General features: G+C 37.8%; 1 long non-coding RNA gene across 2 annotated transcripts in view; it reads right to left on the bottom strand.

Annotated features, from left to right (window-relative positions):
• Positions 1-16,653, bottom strand: part of LOC128929955 (uncharacterized) — a 356,823-nt gene that overhangs the window by 104,596 nt on the left and 235,574 nt on the right. For both annotated transcript variants that reach the window (XR_008477320.2, XR_013528907.1), the window contains exon 3: positions 4,420-4,495. This is a non-coding gene — a long non-coding RNA (uncharacterized LOC128929955). The remainder of the gene's footprint in view (positions 1-4,419; positions 4,496-16,653) is intronic.

The following is a 16,653-nucleotide window of genomic DNA, read 5'->3' as shown; positions in this document are numbered from 1 at the left end:
CAAAGTGCTGGGATTACAGGCTTGAGCCACCGTGCCTGGCCCTGACCTGGTAGTTTTTTACCACCTTGTTAGTTCTTCCATGTCTTTAAAAGATTTTGCCTTTTATAGTTTATCAAAAACATTTGGCTGTTTTCAGAGTTAGAGTTTGTCAAAATTATATAAACAGCCATTATAAGAAACCAGAGGCCTAGGCTGGCAAACATCTGTCGGGTATTTGTTAATATATTCATGAAACAAAAGTTTATTGAGCACCAGGGATCTACTATGCATTCTCTTGGTCATGGAGAAATTAGACTGTGTCCCTAGCAAAAAGAAGTTTATAATCAAAGGCTTACTGTGCAATTCAAACCCCTCTGCCCTCCTGTTATAATATATGATGTCAAAAAATATAAGACAAAATAGAAAAAGATCACAGGAGCAGTAGAGTAGTGTTTAAGGGCACAGGCTGTGAAATCCTGTCCCTAGTCTTACTCTACCTTTGGGCAAGTTGCCAATGTTCTCTATGCCTCGGGGTCCTCAATTATAAAACTGAGATAATTATAGTAACCACCTTATTGGGTTTCTGTATAGATTAAATTAATTAATATATATAAAGCTCTTAGAATACATATAATCTACTTAAGCAGTCAAAAAATGTTATTTTTATTATATTCTATGCAATAGAGTGCAACTAATTCTACAGTACTTTTTATTTAAGCTTTTCAACACTAACAACTTTTTAAAAAATCAATGACTTTATATATCCTCTATCTGGATATATACCCCAGGCATTAATCAACATGTAATTTGTTTATTGCCCCCTATTTGGCATCAGGCAGTGGGGTTCACCTGGTTCTAAACTAAATATGCCAAATCTATTTTATTGTGTGGACCTCAAGTGGAGAGGGCTGAATATTCATACTAATTAGTTCATAGCACAGGTGTCCAGGGTTGAGTAATTATACTAATGAGCTCATATACACAATCCTCATTGGTCCATACAAGTTCTCTCCTGTGTTATTTATTTACATATTCCCTTTTATAGCCCTTCTTCATTTCTAGTCTCTCTTCCCCAAGCAACTAGTCTAGTGCATTTCTGTATCTCTGAATTTGTGTGAATACTTGTGAATGCTTATTGGTATTTGTGAAATGTGTCAAATTTATAGTAATTTAAGTAAACTCCAAAATGCACATTCAAATACTTTTTCAATACCATGCACAACAGTCTCACAGACACAAATACTAATTTTGTGTTATTTACCTAGTCAATCAAGCCAGAAAATTCAGAATGTTCTTTTATTTCCCCAACTCTCTCCACTCTCTCAACCAAACCCTGCCAATTCTACCTTAGAAATGTCTGCCAAATTCATTTCCCTCTCCCATTTCCACAGTTATTAAATTATTTCAAGCTTTCATCTATTTATTTCCTTATAACCACATCAGTGTCATGTCTCCCTTGCCAAAGCTAACCTCCACGTTGCCACCAGAGTAATTTTTTTCAAGTAAAATTAATTAAAAACAGATTGTGATTCTGACTTAATCAGTAATGTCCAGTAACTTCCCATTGCCCACAGGAAAAATTCTAAGCTCTGGGTAAGGCTTTAAAAATCATTTATGTTTTTTGGTGCCAAGATGGCTGACTAGAAGTAGCTAGTTAGTGTGTGTTACTCTCTCAGCGGGGAAACAGAACAACAAGTAAACAATAGCTCCTCAAGTGGATCACTCAGGAGGCCATGTTGTGATTCATCAAAAGAACAATGGTGATCCATGAAGAGCAGAGGAGCAAGGCAGGACAGTGGCCCACCAGGCATTGGCATGGAGCCAAAAGAGGCTGCTCAACCCAGGAAACAGGTAAGTAAATGAGAGCCCCCAAGGACCCACATTTCCCTAATGAACATTTGCAATCCTGGATGCAGGAGATTCCCCTGCCCTGCTTCCCCCTGGGGTCTTCAGAATGGCATAAATTGCTGCATGGAGCCTGGGCAGAGCCAGTGCTCAAAACCACATGGAACTGCAAAGGCTTTGGATCCCTAAGCACCAGAGCCAGAGCCCCAGTGGCTACAAAAAAAGACAAGCTTTCTTGCACACCCTCAAGATAAGGGCTGCCTCCATGGTGGTGCAGACAGACTGTAAGCTTTGCTTCCTCTGCACCTCACCAGACAAAGCCCACTGGCCTAGGACCTGGGTGTAGCCACTGCAACCTGCCTGAGCACTCTCTATTTCTCAGGAATGGAGCTCCAAAGGTTGACAGGGCCACTGCAATTGCCACTGCTCAGCCCCTGCCCCTACTGCCCTCAGGCTGGGGAGGGACTGAAGAGCACATGAAATATCTAAGGCCTTCAGGACACAGTGTCACTATACAGAAGGCTGGCCAGACTCTTTTCCATATGGATCCTTGCCCCTGCTACTCCCATTGGACAGGTCCTCCTGACCTGGGACCCTAGTGCAGCTGCCCTGACCCCACCTGATTATTTAAGTTGGTGGTAGCTCTGCCTTTCTCTCAGGTGGAATTTCCAGAGACAACAAAGAGGATCTCTGCCATCGCCACTGCAGCAGTACCTGCCCTTGCTGTCTTTGTGCTGGGGAGCAAACAAAGGCCCTGATCCCACTTTACTCACACTCCAACACCATGCAGCCACCCTATGGAGAGGGGGCCACTCTCTCTTCTTTGTGAGCCCCTGATCCCCTGCTCTTTACTAGGCAGGGAGTATCAGTCCATTTTCACACTGCTATAAAAAAACTTCCCTGAGACTGATTAATTTACAAAAAAATGAGGTGTAATTGACTCACAGTTTCTCATGGCTAGGGTTGCCCCAGAAAACTTACAATCATGGCAGAAGGTGAAGAAGAACACAGCAGGTACCTGTGTTCACAAGGTGGCAGGAAAGAGACAAGAGTGAAGGACACTCTTCCAGACACTTATAAAACCATAAGACCTCATAAGAACTCACTATCAAGAGAACAGCATGGGGGAAACTGCCCCTATGATCCAATCCCCTCCCTCCCTGAACACATGGGAATTACAGCTCCCTCTCTCCACACATGGAGACTATGATTTGAGATGTGATTTGGGTAGGTACACAGAGACAAATAATATGACAGGTCCTCAGCTTAGGCCCCCAGTGCAACCACCCCAATTCCAGCTGAACATTCCCATTGGCAATGGCTGTGTATCTTTCTGGGATGGAATTGTCAGAGGCAACTGGTAGCCCTTTGTCATTGCTGCTGCAATGGTAACTGCCCCTGTTGCCACAAGGCTGGAAAAGAAACAAAAAGCCTGAGTGCCCTACTGTCACTTCCAGTATGCGATAGTCACCCTAGAGAGACAAAGCCAGACTATCTTCCCTGACAGCTCCCTGACTCTCCCAGCCCACCCCACCCCCATGTTCTCCACCAAGCAGGGCTCCCTGGCTTAGATCTTCAATGTGCCTGCCCCACACATGGGAGATAATTCTAATTGGCAGCAGCTATGTTGCTCTGAGGTGGAGGTCCCAGAGACCAATGACAAGCCCTCTGCCTCTGCCACTACCAGGGTCCCTGCCCCTGTTGCCCCAAAGCTGTGCAGTCAACAGAAACCCAAGTTCACTCCAGGTCTGCAGTGCACAGCTCAGGAGGACTAAGCTGAGATTTGTGGCCAGCACTGAAGCAGGAGAGAGGCCCACATTTCCAGAGCACGGAGAGGGAGCACGGCCACAAATGCAAGGAAATACAGAGGAGCTGCATGGCTGAGTAGGAGCCTATCTACTGGCCATTATGCTTAAGCACTTCCACTGGATTCAATCACAAACTAACTAGCATAAACCAAAAACACTGTGCTAATATATCCCTCTGACTTCTGGCTTTGGCGATTTCTCAAAGAATTCAAAACAGAACTGTCATTTTATCCAGCAATCCCATTACTGGATATATACCCAAAGGAATATAAATCATTATACCACAAAGAAACATGCATACATATGTTCTTCACAGCACTACTCGCAATAGTAAATACATGGAATCAACCTAGATGTCCATCCATGGTGGACTGGATAAAGAAAATACAGTACATATACACCATGGAATACTATGCAGCTGTTAAAAAAGAATAAAATCATGTCCTTCACAGCTACATGAATTCAGCTGGAGGACATTATCGTAAGTGAATTATCACAGAAACAGAAAACCAAATACTATATGTTATTGCTTGTAAGTGGAAGCAAACCTGTGAGTACATGTGGACACAAAGAAGGGAAGAAAAGACACTAGGGTCTATTTGAGGGTGGAGCACGGAAGGAGGGTGAAGATCAAAAAGTTATCTATAGGGTACTATGCTTATTAGCTGAGTCATGAAATAATCTGGTTACCAAACCCTCATGACATCCAATTTACCCATGTAACAAACCTGCACATGTATCCCTTGAACTTGAAATAAGAGTTGGAAAGGAAAAAAAAGAGACTTACATTCTTTCCCAGTCTTGAAGCTCACTTTCTCTCACTCTTCACCACGACTTCCTCAGCTGAAAGATTTGTAGAACCCCTAAAAAAACAGGAATTCTGTGTATCACTGATTGTGCCTGTGCTGTTCCCTCTATTTAGAAAGCTTTCTTTGCTTGTACTCAAGGTGAATTCTTTTTCTTAATTTTATTTTTAAATGGCATCTTCACTGAAATGCCTATCCCTCCAGCTGCTACCAAAACTTCCACTATCACTGCCCAGGGAAAAGTACTCCCACTTCTGTTTCCTCAGCATTGTGTATAAACTATTGTTATTACCATGTATGCTGCATTATAGAATTAGGCTGATGTTATGTACTGAACTGTGTCCCCAGAAATTTTCATATGTTGAAGTTCTAGTAACCAATAACTCAGAACGTGGCCATATTTTCAGACAGGTTATTTAAATAGGTAATTAAATTAAAACAAAATCATGAGGATGGCCCTAATCCAATATGGCCAATGATCTTATAAGAAGAGGAAATTTGAACACAAGTACATAGAGGGAATTCTGCTGCTGGGTTGCCTGTGGACTCAAGCTACACTATTCTCTCTATCTATCCATCGTTCTATACATAAAACATATATGTTATATGAACATTTATATATATAGTTATATATATAAATTTATATAGGTGTATATATGTATATATATTCACATATCCTACTGGTCCTACCTTTTTAGAGATCCCTGACTAATAGAGATAGCATTTACCTCATCCACTTAATGCCAAGTTCTAAGGTTAGAATCACATCTAGTGAAAGAATATAACTATATGTGCATGTATATAAAGTTTTTCCCGGGTAGTATCCTAATTTATACACACACGACACACAACTCATTCAATCCTTACAAGAACTTTATGAAAGAAACATTGTTACCTCAACTTTAACTGTGAAGTGTAGAAATTTGCCCAAAGTTACTCACCTAGTGGTAAATTTTGAAACAAAGCAATCTAGCCTAAGACCCTCTTCTTATCACTCTCTAAACTATAAAACATTATGAAAATATTTTTATTTAGTTAAAGAAAAACATAATATATTACCCAATGCCTGGTAAAATATAGATATTCCATAAATTTTCATTGAATAAATGAGTGATTGAATAATATCATTAAAATTCAATCATAAAATTAGATAATGAATATCATTATATATTTGTTCTACACAATTACAAATATATAAAATTCACCCATACTTGGAGATTAAGCCATTTGTGAAGTGTTGCTTAGTTTCAAAGACCAAGGCATGACACAGAAAGCACCATGTATTAATCTGCTCAATATTATATAGTGATGGAAGGATAACAACTGTGCAAACTACTTTATAAGCCTTATAAGTATCAAATGGTAATATATCCTTTAAGTGGTCTCTTTAAGAACAGAATAAGATTCCATTAAATTATTGTTCATAGACCTAAGGATTTTATGAAAAGCTCTACATTTAAATCAAATTATAGCAAGATTTATCATATGGTCATTATTTATTTTATTCTGGAATGTTTCACAACTTTGTCTTCATAAACTTTTGTAACATGCTGTGAGTTGTATGGGGTAACTAGATGAATATGTATTTATTTCATGCCTGGGATTTGTTTTTCTTTACTTTTGAGATTGTCATCTGAATTGCCTATGCTGGAGAGCAGTGTCACAATCTTGGCTCACTACAACCTCCACCTCCCAGGTTCAAACAATTCTCGTGGCTTAGCCTCCCAAGAAGCTGGGATTGCAGGCATGTGCCCCTACACCTGGCTAATTTTTATATTTTTAGTAGAGACAGGTTTTCACCATGTTGGCCAGGCTGGTTTCAAACTACTGGCCTCACACAATCTGCCCACCTCGGCATCTTGAAGTGCAGGGATTACAGCTGTAAGCCACTGTACCCAGTGCCTGGGATTTGTTAGAAAGCAGGTTTATCCAAATAGAACTATTATATTGACTGTCTTAAACTCAAATATAGAAATGTAATATAAGATATTAAAAATCATAAAACTAACATCCAAATAACTTAGGTTATTTAATCTTTCTCTAAAAATTAGTTTGAAAACTGGAAATAATACATCATTGATCCCTGTCACCTACTTTAAAGTTGTCAGCCAGGTACTTTGGCTAATACTAAGTTGAAAAGAAAGAAAGCAAAAGCCTGAGTGTTTTGAGAAGCAAGCTTCTCCAAGGAACTCAAAACACTCAGGCTTTTGAGACTCCAATTTTCTGACTCCCTTACTGTCTGCACACAGATTGTCCAGGCTTGGTGACAAGTTGAACAAATTGCCTTTTTCTGTTCCTTTGATTTGTACAATAACATGTTAATTGCAACCTTGAGCTCTTCTTCTGCCCTATTGATTACATAATCACCTTTGCCAATTGATGCTGCCCAGAATGTCAAAAGGCATCCAGTAAAATGAAATACAAAATAAAATCTTTCTCTGCCTACCCTCCTCCAAGTAAATATAATTCCCAAGCATCTGTAATCTCACATTGTTGACAGGGCAAAAGGCCAAGTTTTAAAAGTATACTGAAAAATCAGAAAACCCTATTTTATCCCTTGAGCACTCCCTTGACCACCTCCAACATTTCAGATCAGTCTTTGTTTCTGAACCCACTGATACCCAAGAGCTAGATTTGCCAGCAGGAATTAATAGTGATCATTATAATATAGAAAGCAACAGCTGCACCTATTCAGCTCTGTGTTAGTGACATAGTTACGTAAAGCAAAGAGAAGCCAACCTAGACAGAAAAGCTTAGTAGTATCATCTTTCACCTTGAAACAAACATCTTGCTGTTTTAGTATATATATGCATCTAAAATGTTTGACATTTTCCTTATTTTAATAAAAATAATTGATAATACTTTTGTCTGTATTGAATCTGAATATGTAAGAGACACAACACAAGACAAAGTTCTTATATTTACTAATGAGTTTGCTAAGTACCATAAGAGCTCGGCTATCAGAACCCTCATCTGGCAACAATTCCTAACCAGCATCTACCAAAATGCAGGAATCAAACAAATACAAAAGATACTTTGAAGAAACACAAACACTGTCACATCTTCTATTTATCAATTTGATACACTTATCAAATAGGAATACCATCATTGTCTTGTCTCCTAAGACAGTAAAGTTAAAATAATGAACGGTCACCATTTTGTCTTTTCAAATTTGATTTCTTTGAAACAGTCTATATAGAATAGGTGGGGCTCCAGTGTATAAACACAAACTTGAATAAATAAATGCTGGCAATATGTGCATATTCAAGCAAATACATTCACTCGATCAGTTTCTACAATTGAAGAAAAAAGAATGTGAGGAGTATCAAAAGTTACGTATAAGTTATATCTCAAAGATTATATATCAAAGTCTTTTCAACCTTATTTATATTCACTTGACAGTGTCAATTCCTCCATCAGGAAAAAAAATAGGTAAAGTACTCTACATAGCAGTGTAACGTTATAAAAAAGTCAGAATACTGCAGTAAGTTGCATCATTTATCAATATAGTTGTTAATAATTCTACACTAGACCTGCACTTGACACAGGCATGTAACTTATTTTTTTTGGGGGGGGGGAGGAAGGCAGGAAGGGTGGGAAGAAGGACGGTAGGGAGGAAGGAAGGGATGAAGGAAGGAAGGAAGGGAGGAAGTGGGGAGGGAGGGAGGGAAGGGAAGGAAGGAAATCAAGCAATGAGAGAGACATTGCCGACCTGGATCTAGAGGTTTACAAGTTGATTTCTTTTTTTTTTTTTTTTTGAGAGAAGTAAAGAAAAAAAATAAGTAAAGGAGAAGAAGAAAGAGGAAGAGAAAGAGGGAGAGTAAATGGAAATATTGCTTTATTTTGAAAAAAATTGGGTATTAATAATGGCCAACCAATGTTTCATTTAAACTTATGGGTAGGTGTGATGTGGTATTGACAAGAATGTATATTTTGTGTATTTGAAGTGGAGAGCTCTATAAATATTTATTAAGTTTACTTGTTCTGGATCTGAGTTCGAGTCCTTAATATCCTTATTAATTTTCTGTCTCATTGAGTCTAAGTCTCTATGTATCTGGGTGTTAGGATCGTTAGCTCTTGTTGTCGCATTGATCCTTTTACCACTGTATCTTTGCTGCTTTAAAATCTATTTTATCCGATACGAGATTTGCAACTCCTGCTTTTTATTTATTTATTATTTATTTTTGCTCTCCATTTGGTTGGTAAATCTTTCTCCATCCCTTTGTTTTGAGTCTTTGTGTATCCTTGCATGTGAAACAGGTCTGGATGTAACATGCCGTTGGGTTTTGGCTGTGTCTTTTGATTGGGGGATTTAGTCAATTTAAATTTAGGTTTACTGCCATTTGATGTTGACCGGCTGTTTTATCCATTCGTTGGTATAAATTCTTCTTTATGTTGGTGCTCTTTACTTTTTGGTGTATTTTTAGAAAGGCTAATACTGGTTGTTTCTTTCTGTGTGTAATGCTTCTTTCAGAAGCTCTTGTAAAGCAGGCCTGGTGGTAATAAAATCTCTGAGTTCTTGCTTGTTCATAAAAGATTTTATTTTTCCTTCAGTTGTGAAGCTTAGTTTACCTGGATATGAAATTCTGGGCTGAAGGTTCTGTTCTTTGAGGATGTTGAATATTGGCCCCCACTCTCTTCTGGCCTGTAGAGTTTCTGCCAAGAGATCTGCTGTAAGTCTGATAGGCTTGCCTTTGTGGGTAACCTGACCTCTCTCTCTCTGGCTGCCCTTAGTATTTTCTCCTTCGTTTCAACCCTGGTGAATCTAATGATTATGTGCCTTGGGGTTGCTCTTCTTGAGGAGTATCTTTGTGGTGTTCTCTGTATTACCTGGGGTTGAATGTTGACCTGCTTTGCTAGTTTAGGAAAATTTTCCTGAATAATATCCTGAAGGGTATTTTCCAGCTTGGATTCATTCTCTCCGTTGCATTCAGGTACACCTATCAAACGTAAATTTGGTCTTTTCACATAGTCCCACATTTCTTGGAGACTTTGCTCATTCCTTTTTATCCTTTTTTCTCTAATCTTTTCTTCACGTTTTATTTCATTAAGTTGGACTTTGACCTCTGATATCCCTTCTTCTGCTTGAACAATTCGAGTGTTTAAACCTGTGCATACTTCTCGGAGTTCCTGTATTGTATTCTTCAGTTCCATTAATTCACTCATACTCCTCTCTAAGTTGTCTATTCTCAATAGGATTTCATCAAACCTTTTTTCAAAGTTCCTAGTTTCTTTATGTTGGGCTACAACATGTTCTTTTAACTCACCAAAGTTTGTTATTATCCATTCCTTGAAGAGTGATTCTGTCATCAGGAGGTGCTCGTTCTCCATCAAGCCTTGTTCCATTGTTGATGCGGAACTGTGATCATCTTTAGAGGGAGAGGCGTTCTGACTTTGAGTATTCTCAGCTTTTTTATGCTGGTTTCTTCCCATCATTGTAAATTTATCCTCCTGTCGTCTTTGAAATTACCAACTTTCAGATTAGGTCTCTTGGGTGGACGTCCAGGTTGTTAGTTCCCAGGGCCAGAGCAGCGGCGTTAAAACTGATGGTGCTTTTCTGCCCAGGATTCCTGTCTGGCTTCCTTCTTGTGTCCGTAGTAGGCAACTCTGCCTCCCTGGGGCTCCAAACCTCGGTCAGAAGGGGAACCGGTCCCGTTTACTCTGCTCGGAGAGCTGCCTTGCCAAGGTGCCGGCGGAACCGCTGCACCGGCCACAAGTTTCCTGCTGGCCACCCGTGTGTTTCCTCCACTGGGGGATCTTCTGCTCCGTGAGCGACCAGAATTTGTCTTAAAGTGTGGCGTCCTCTAGTTCTCCGTGCCTTCCCTGAGAGCTGCAATCCTGGGTTGTTAGCGATCGGCCATCTTGGATCGTTCCTGGCATGTAACTTATTACCAGTCCCTAGCCATCAGAACAGGCACGGAAAAGTATTTTCAACATTTATTCAAAGTGTTTTTAAGTATGAGAAGAGCTAAATTCCTAAGCAGTCAGTATATACTTCAAGCAAACACCCTTAAAATCATAAATGAATAGTTTTGACTAATACAAGAAAAATAATAGTCAATAATTAATTCTACAATTACTTTTTATGTATACCAGTACAAAAATAATATTTGAAGTATATAATATTGCATATAAATTATTACTCATAATGAAGACGTAACCAGTTGATTTTTATTAGTTTTGACTTACTATTTCTTAGAAAACAAAACCACCAATCAAATAAATGCCTATTATGCTTTGAAATTTTAAATTAGACTGCCTTCAAAGAAATTAAAAGATATTATATTTATCTCCTTAAGTAATTCACTACTCTTGAAGTATAAACCCAAGTTATTTTTCTGCTAATAATATATATTACTTTATGTATAACATGTTAGTTAATCTTAGAAGAATCAAGTTGAAAAGTTTTAAACTATCACCTAGTTAAATCTTCAACACCATTAGTCAGTTTTCTTGAGTAACAGAAATCTTCATATTCTGTGGCTGGGGAAATAAGACTGTAAATCACACTGGATACCCCTACGCATCTACTAGAATAACAAAAGGAAACAAATAGGCAACACAGAATGCTGGCAAGCATCCAGCACCACAAAAACTCATACATTTCTGGTGGGAATAAGAATGATACAGATCTTTTTAATAACAGTTTGGAAGTTCCTTACATTCACTTACTACATAATTCAATAAATCTACCCCTAGGTATTTTCCCAAGAAAAATGAGAATATATGTAACATTGGAGAGGTACTGAGTGTGGTTGTGACCGGGTAACAACTATGCTTTGTAACAAACACCATTAGCATCAAGGAGGTCTGCAATGCTTAGCTTTCTTAAAGTAAATATCATAGCAATTTTTAATGTTTTTTATTTTCTTAATTGAAAAACAAAATTTATACATTTACTGTGTAAAACATTGTATGTTGAAACACATATACATTGTAGAATGGGTATATCAAATTAACACATGCATTACCTCACATAGTTATCACTTTCTGATGAGAACCCTTAAAACATAAGGGTTTTTTTGAGACAGAATCTCACTTTGTAACCCAGGCTGGAGTGCAATAGCACAGTCTTGGCTCACTGCAACCTCCACCTCCCAGGTTCAAGCAATTATCTGTCTCAGCCTCCTGAGTAGCTGGGATTACAGGTGCCCACCACCATAACTGGCAGAGAGAGAGAGAGAGAGAGAGAGAGAGAGTGTTTACTAGAGATGGGTTTCACCATCTTGGCCAGGCTGGTCTTGAACTCCTGACCTTGTGATCCACCTGCCTTGGCCTCCCAAAGTGCTGGGATTATAGGCATGAGCCACTGCACCCAGCCATTGTTGGCATTTTTAACCACAGTCACCACAGTGTACAAAAGATTTCTTGAACTTTTTCTTTCTATTTATAGGAAATTTTGTGGCCTTTGACCAAAGTCTGTCCAACCTCCACTCCCCCATCACCATCCCAGCCTCTGGTAACTATCATTCTACACTCTACTTACATTAGTTCAACTTTTTAAGATTCCACATATAAGCGAGATCATGTGGGGTTTGTCATTCTGTGCCTGGCTTATTTCACTTAACATCCTCCTGGTTCATCCATGTTGTCACACATGACTATTTTATGGCTGAATAGTATTCCACTGTGATATATACCATATTTTCAAACTCATTCATCCATTGATGGACACTTAGTTTGATTTGCTGTGTCGGCCACTGTGAATAATACTGCTATGAACATGAAAATTCAAGTATCTTTTCAACATACTAATTTCATTTACTTTGTCTATATACTCAATAGTGGGAATGCTGGATCTTATGGTAGTTCTGTTTTTAATTTTTTGAGGAGCCTCATGCTGTTTTTTACAATGACTACACTAATTTTACATTCACAGCAATAGTGTATAAGAATTTCTTTTTCATTACATCCTCACCAACACTTACCTTTCATCTTTTTTATAAAAGCCTTTCTAATAAGTGTGAGCTGCTAAATCCTTGTGGTTTTAATTTGCATTTTTCTGATGATTTGTGATGTTGATCACTTTTTCATATACCTGTTGGCCATTTGTATGTCTTCTTTTGAGAAATATCTGTCCATGTTCTTGTCCCACTTTTAAAAAAGCTATTTATTTTCTTACTATTGAGTTGAGTTCCTTATGTATTTTGGATATTCACTTCTTAACAGATATATGGTTTGCAAATATTTTCTCCCATTCCATAGGAGGTCTCTCCATCCTGCCAATTCCTTCTTTTTTATGCAGATTTTAACTTTGATGTAATCCCATTTGTCTGTTCTTGCTTTTGTTGCCTTTTCTTTTGGGGTTATAGATAAAATAAAAATCATTACCCAGATCAATATCATGGAGCTTTTCCTCGTTTTCTTTTTTGTTTTGTTTTGTTTTCTGATCGTTTTACAGCTTTGCATGTTATTTTTAAGTCCTTAATTCATTTTGGATTTATTTTGGTATATAATATGAGATAAGGGTCTAATTTCATTCTTCTGCATTTGGATATAGCTTTACCAACAAAAATGTTTTAAAAAGATTGTCTTCACACATTGAGTATTCCTGGCATATTCATAAAAAAAAATCAGTGGGTCATAAATGCATGGATTTATTTTCAGTCGACATTTTGTCCCACTGATCTATGTGTCTTTTTCTATGTCCATACCATGCTGTTTTGATTGCTGTAGCTTTGTAGTATATTTTGAAATCAGATAATGTGATAATTCCAGCTTTATTTTTCCTGCTCAAGATTGCTTTGGGTATTTAGGGTCTTTTGTGGTTTTATATGAATTTGGGGATTGCACTTTATCTTTTCAAAAAAACAACTCAGTATCATTGATCTTTTATATTGTTTTCCTATTCTATTTCATTATTTCTGCACTAAGCTTTATTATTTCCTTCTTTTTACTAATCTTGGGGTTAGTTTGTTCTTTTTCTGTTTCCTTGCGGTATGGTCTTAGGCTGTTTGATATCTTTCTTTTTTTTTTTTTTTTTTCTGTTTTTGAGACAGAGTCTTACTCTTACAGGCTGGAGTGCAGTGGCGCAATCTCAGTTCTCTACAACCAGCAACCTCCGTCTCCTGGGTTCCAGCAATTCCTCTGCCTTGGCCTCCTGAGTAGCTGGGACTACAGGCACATGCCACCAAGCCAGGGTAACTTTTTGTATTTTAGTAGAGATGAGGTTTCATCATGGCTAGGATGGTCTTAATCTCCTGACCTCTTGATCCACCCACCTTAATTTGTCTCAAGATATTTTTTTAATTTCCCTTTTGATTTCTTCATTGACCCACTGGTTGTTTAGGAGTAAGTTGTTTAATTTTTACATATTTGTGAATTTTTCCACAAATTCAAGGTGTTTTTAATATCCAGTTTTATACCATTGTGATCAAAAATGATACATAATTTAAGTATTTTAAAATTTGTTGAGACTTACTTTGCGACCTAACATATGATCTACCCTGGAGAAGGTTCTCTGTGCACTTGAAAAGTATGTATATTCTGCTGCTGTTTGGTGAAATGTTCTGTATTTGCCCGTTAGGTCCCATTTTGTCTAAAATATAGTTTAAGCCTGATCTTCTTATTTATTCTCTATCTGGATGATTGGTCCATTGCTGAAAAGGGTGTATTAAAGTACCCTATTATTGTATCAAAATTTATTTCTCCCTTCAGCTCTATTAATCTTTATTTTAATAGAGGCACCTATTTATTTAGGTGCCTCAATGTTGACTGTATTTACAATTGCTCTATCTTCTTTCTGAATTGACCCCTTTATCATTATAAATCACCTTCTTTGTAATTATCTTCACTTTACAATTTTGACTTAACCACTATTGTATCTGTTATAATTTTTAACTTGTGTTCTTTTTTTGGGCTCCATTTTCATAAAATATCTTTAACTATCTCTGCACTTTCAGACTACGTGCATCCTTACAAGTGAAGTGAGTTTCTTTTAGGCAGCAGTTTTGATTCTTATATTCATTCAGCCACTCTGTGTCCTTTGATTAAAGAATTTAATTTATTTACATTCCAGATAATTATTGATAAGCAAGAACTTACTACTGCCCTTTTGCTAATTGTTTCCCATCTTTTCTAATGTCTTTTTTCATATTCTTCTCTTACTGTCTTTTTGTGTAAGTGATTTTCTCTAGTGGTATCTTTTGGTTCTTTACTATTTATTTATTACATATCCACTATAGGTTTTTGTTTTGTGGTCACCATGAGGCTTATGTAAAATATAACAGGTTGGTATAAGCTGATAACAACTTAACTTTGATCACACACACATACATGCAGGCATGCATATACACACACACACACACACACACACACACACTCTCTCTCTCTCTCTCCACATTTTTACTCCACTCTCCTTCCACATTTTGAATTTTGATGGTATCATTCATATCTTTTATATTGCATATCCCTTAACAAATTATTATAGCTATTATTACTTTTAATAGTTTTGTCTTTTAACCTTCATACTAAAGATATAATGGCTTACATACCATTAATAGAGTATTCGAGTATTCTTCTTCTGATTGTGTGCTTACCTTTACCTGTGAATTTTATACCTTCACATGTTTTCATGTCACTAATTAGCAACCTCTTCTTTCAGCATGAAGAGCTCTCTTCAGCATTTATTGTAAGATCTCATGGTAATGAACTACCTCAAACTTTGTTCGTCTGGGAAAGTCTTTATCTCGCCTTCATTTCTGAAGGACAGATTTTCCAGGCACAGTATTATTGACAGATATGCCTTTTTTATTCCTTCAGAACTATTAACATATCATCCCACTACCTCCTACCCTCAGCAGTAAAATTTCTGCTGGGAAATCTGCTAGCCTTATTGAAACTCTCTTAAATATTACTTGCTTCTTTTCTCTTGTTCCTTTCAAAATCCTCAGTGCTTTGATTTTTGACAATTTGATTATAGTATGTATTGGTCTAGCCTTGTTTCAATTAAACCTAATTGTAGACCTCTGACATTCTTGTACCTAGATATTTGTATCTTTCCCTAGGTTTGGAAAGTTTTCATTATTGTTTCTCTAAATAAGCTTTCAACACCTTCATCTTCCTTTTCTCTTTCTTGAAGTCCTTTGACTTGCAAATTTGCTCTTCTGATGCTATCTCACTAATCCTGTAAACTTTCTTCATTGTATTTCATTCTTTTTTTCTTTTTGCTAACCTGCATATGTTCAAATAACCTATCTTTGAGTTCAGATGAACTTTGACTTGGTCAATTCTGCAACTGATTCTCTGATTCTCTCTCTCTCCACCCCTTCTCTCTCTCTCTCTCTCTCTCTCTCACACTCACACACACACACACACACACACACTTTTCATTTCATTCACTGCATTAGCTCCAGAATTTCTATTAAATTTTTTTAAACATTTCTATCTCTATTAAATTTCTCATTTTGGTCATGTATTTTTTTTCTTCATTTTGTTGAATTGTTTCTAATTTTTTTGACATTCACTGAGCTTACTTAAAACAGCATTTTGAATTCTTTTTCAGGCTGCTCAAACATTTTATTTATTTAGAATCCTAACTGGTACTTTATTTTTTTTTCCCTTCAGAGATATTATGTTTTCCTCATTCTCCTTGATTTTTCTGGCCATGCATTGGTGTCTACCCATTTGAAGAAGTATACACTTCATTATGTCTTCATAGGCTGGCTTTGTCTGGGAAAGCCCTTTACTTGCCAGCCCATTCAGAAATTTGGGGCAGGCCTTCTGGCATAGTTTCTTGGAAGGCTTGCTGCTGGAGTCATCTAGCTAGTGGCTTTGTACCTAGGTCTGCAGGTAGGTGGTCCTAGATCCACTGGAATTGACCTGTCAATTGGGTCTGCTGGGGTGAGCCTGGAGCCTGTATTCCTGAGAACTAACCTGATGCCCATGTCCACAGAGGCTGGCTTGGCACTGATGTGTGCTGTAAGTCTGAATCTGAAGGGGCTGGCCAGGCAGTAGGATGGGTCTGAAGCCTGTGTCCTCTGGGATGGAGTTAGATCCTCAGTCTGCAAGGGTAAACCTAGGTCTTAAATCCACAGAGTCTACTTTAAAGGCTGGATGTGTAGGAGTGTTGCTGGAGCCTCACTCTGCTGAAAACCTAGAGCCTGTGTCCATGTGTTTTGACATAGTGCCTAAGGTCATGTGCCAACATAGCATTGGAACAGGTATGACACCTAGGGCGTGTGGATCAACTTATTTTTGCCCTCATCTGGATCCTT

This window comes from Callithrix jacchus, chromosome 17 (assembly GCF_049354715.1).
Source record: "Callithrix jacchus isolate 240 chromosome 17, calJac240_pri, whole genome shotgun sequence".
Classification (NCBI taxonomy): Eukaryota; Metazoa; Chordata; class Mammalia; order Primates; family Cebidae; genus Callithrix; species Callithrix jacchus.
This window is presented reverse-complemented; position numbering and strand designations above follow the sequence as displayed.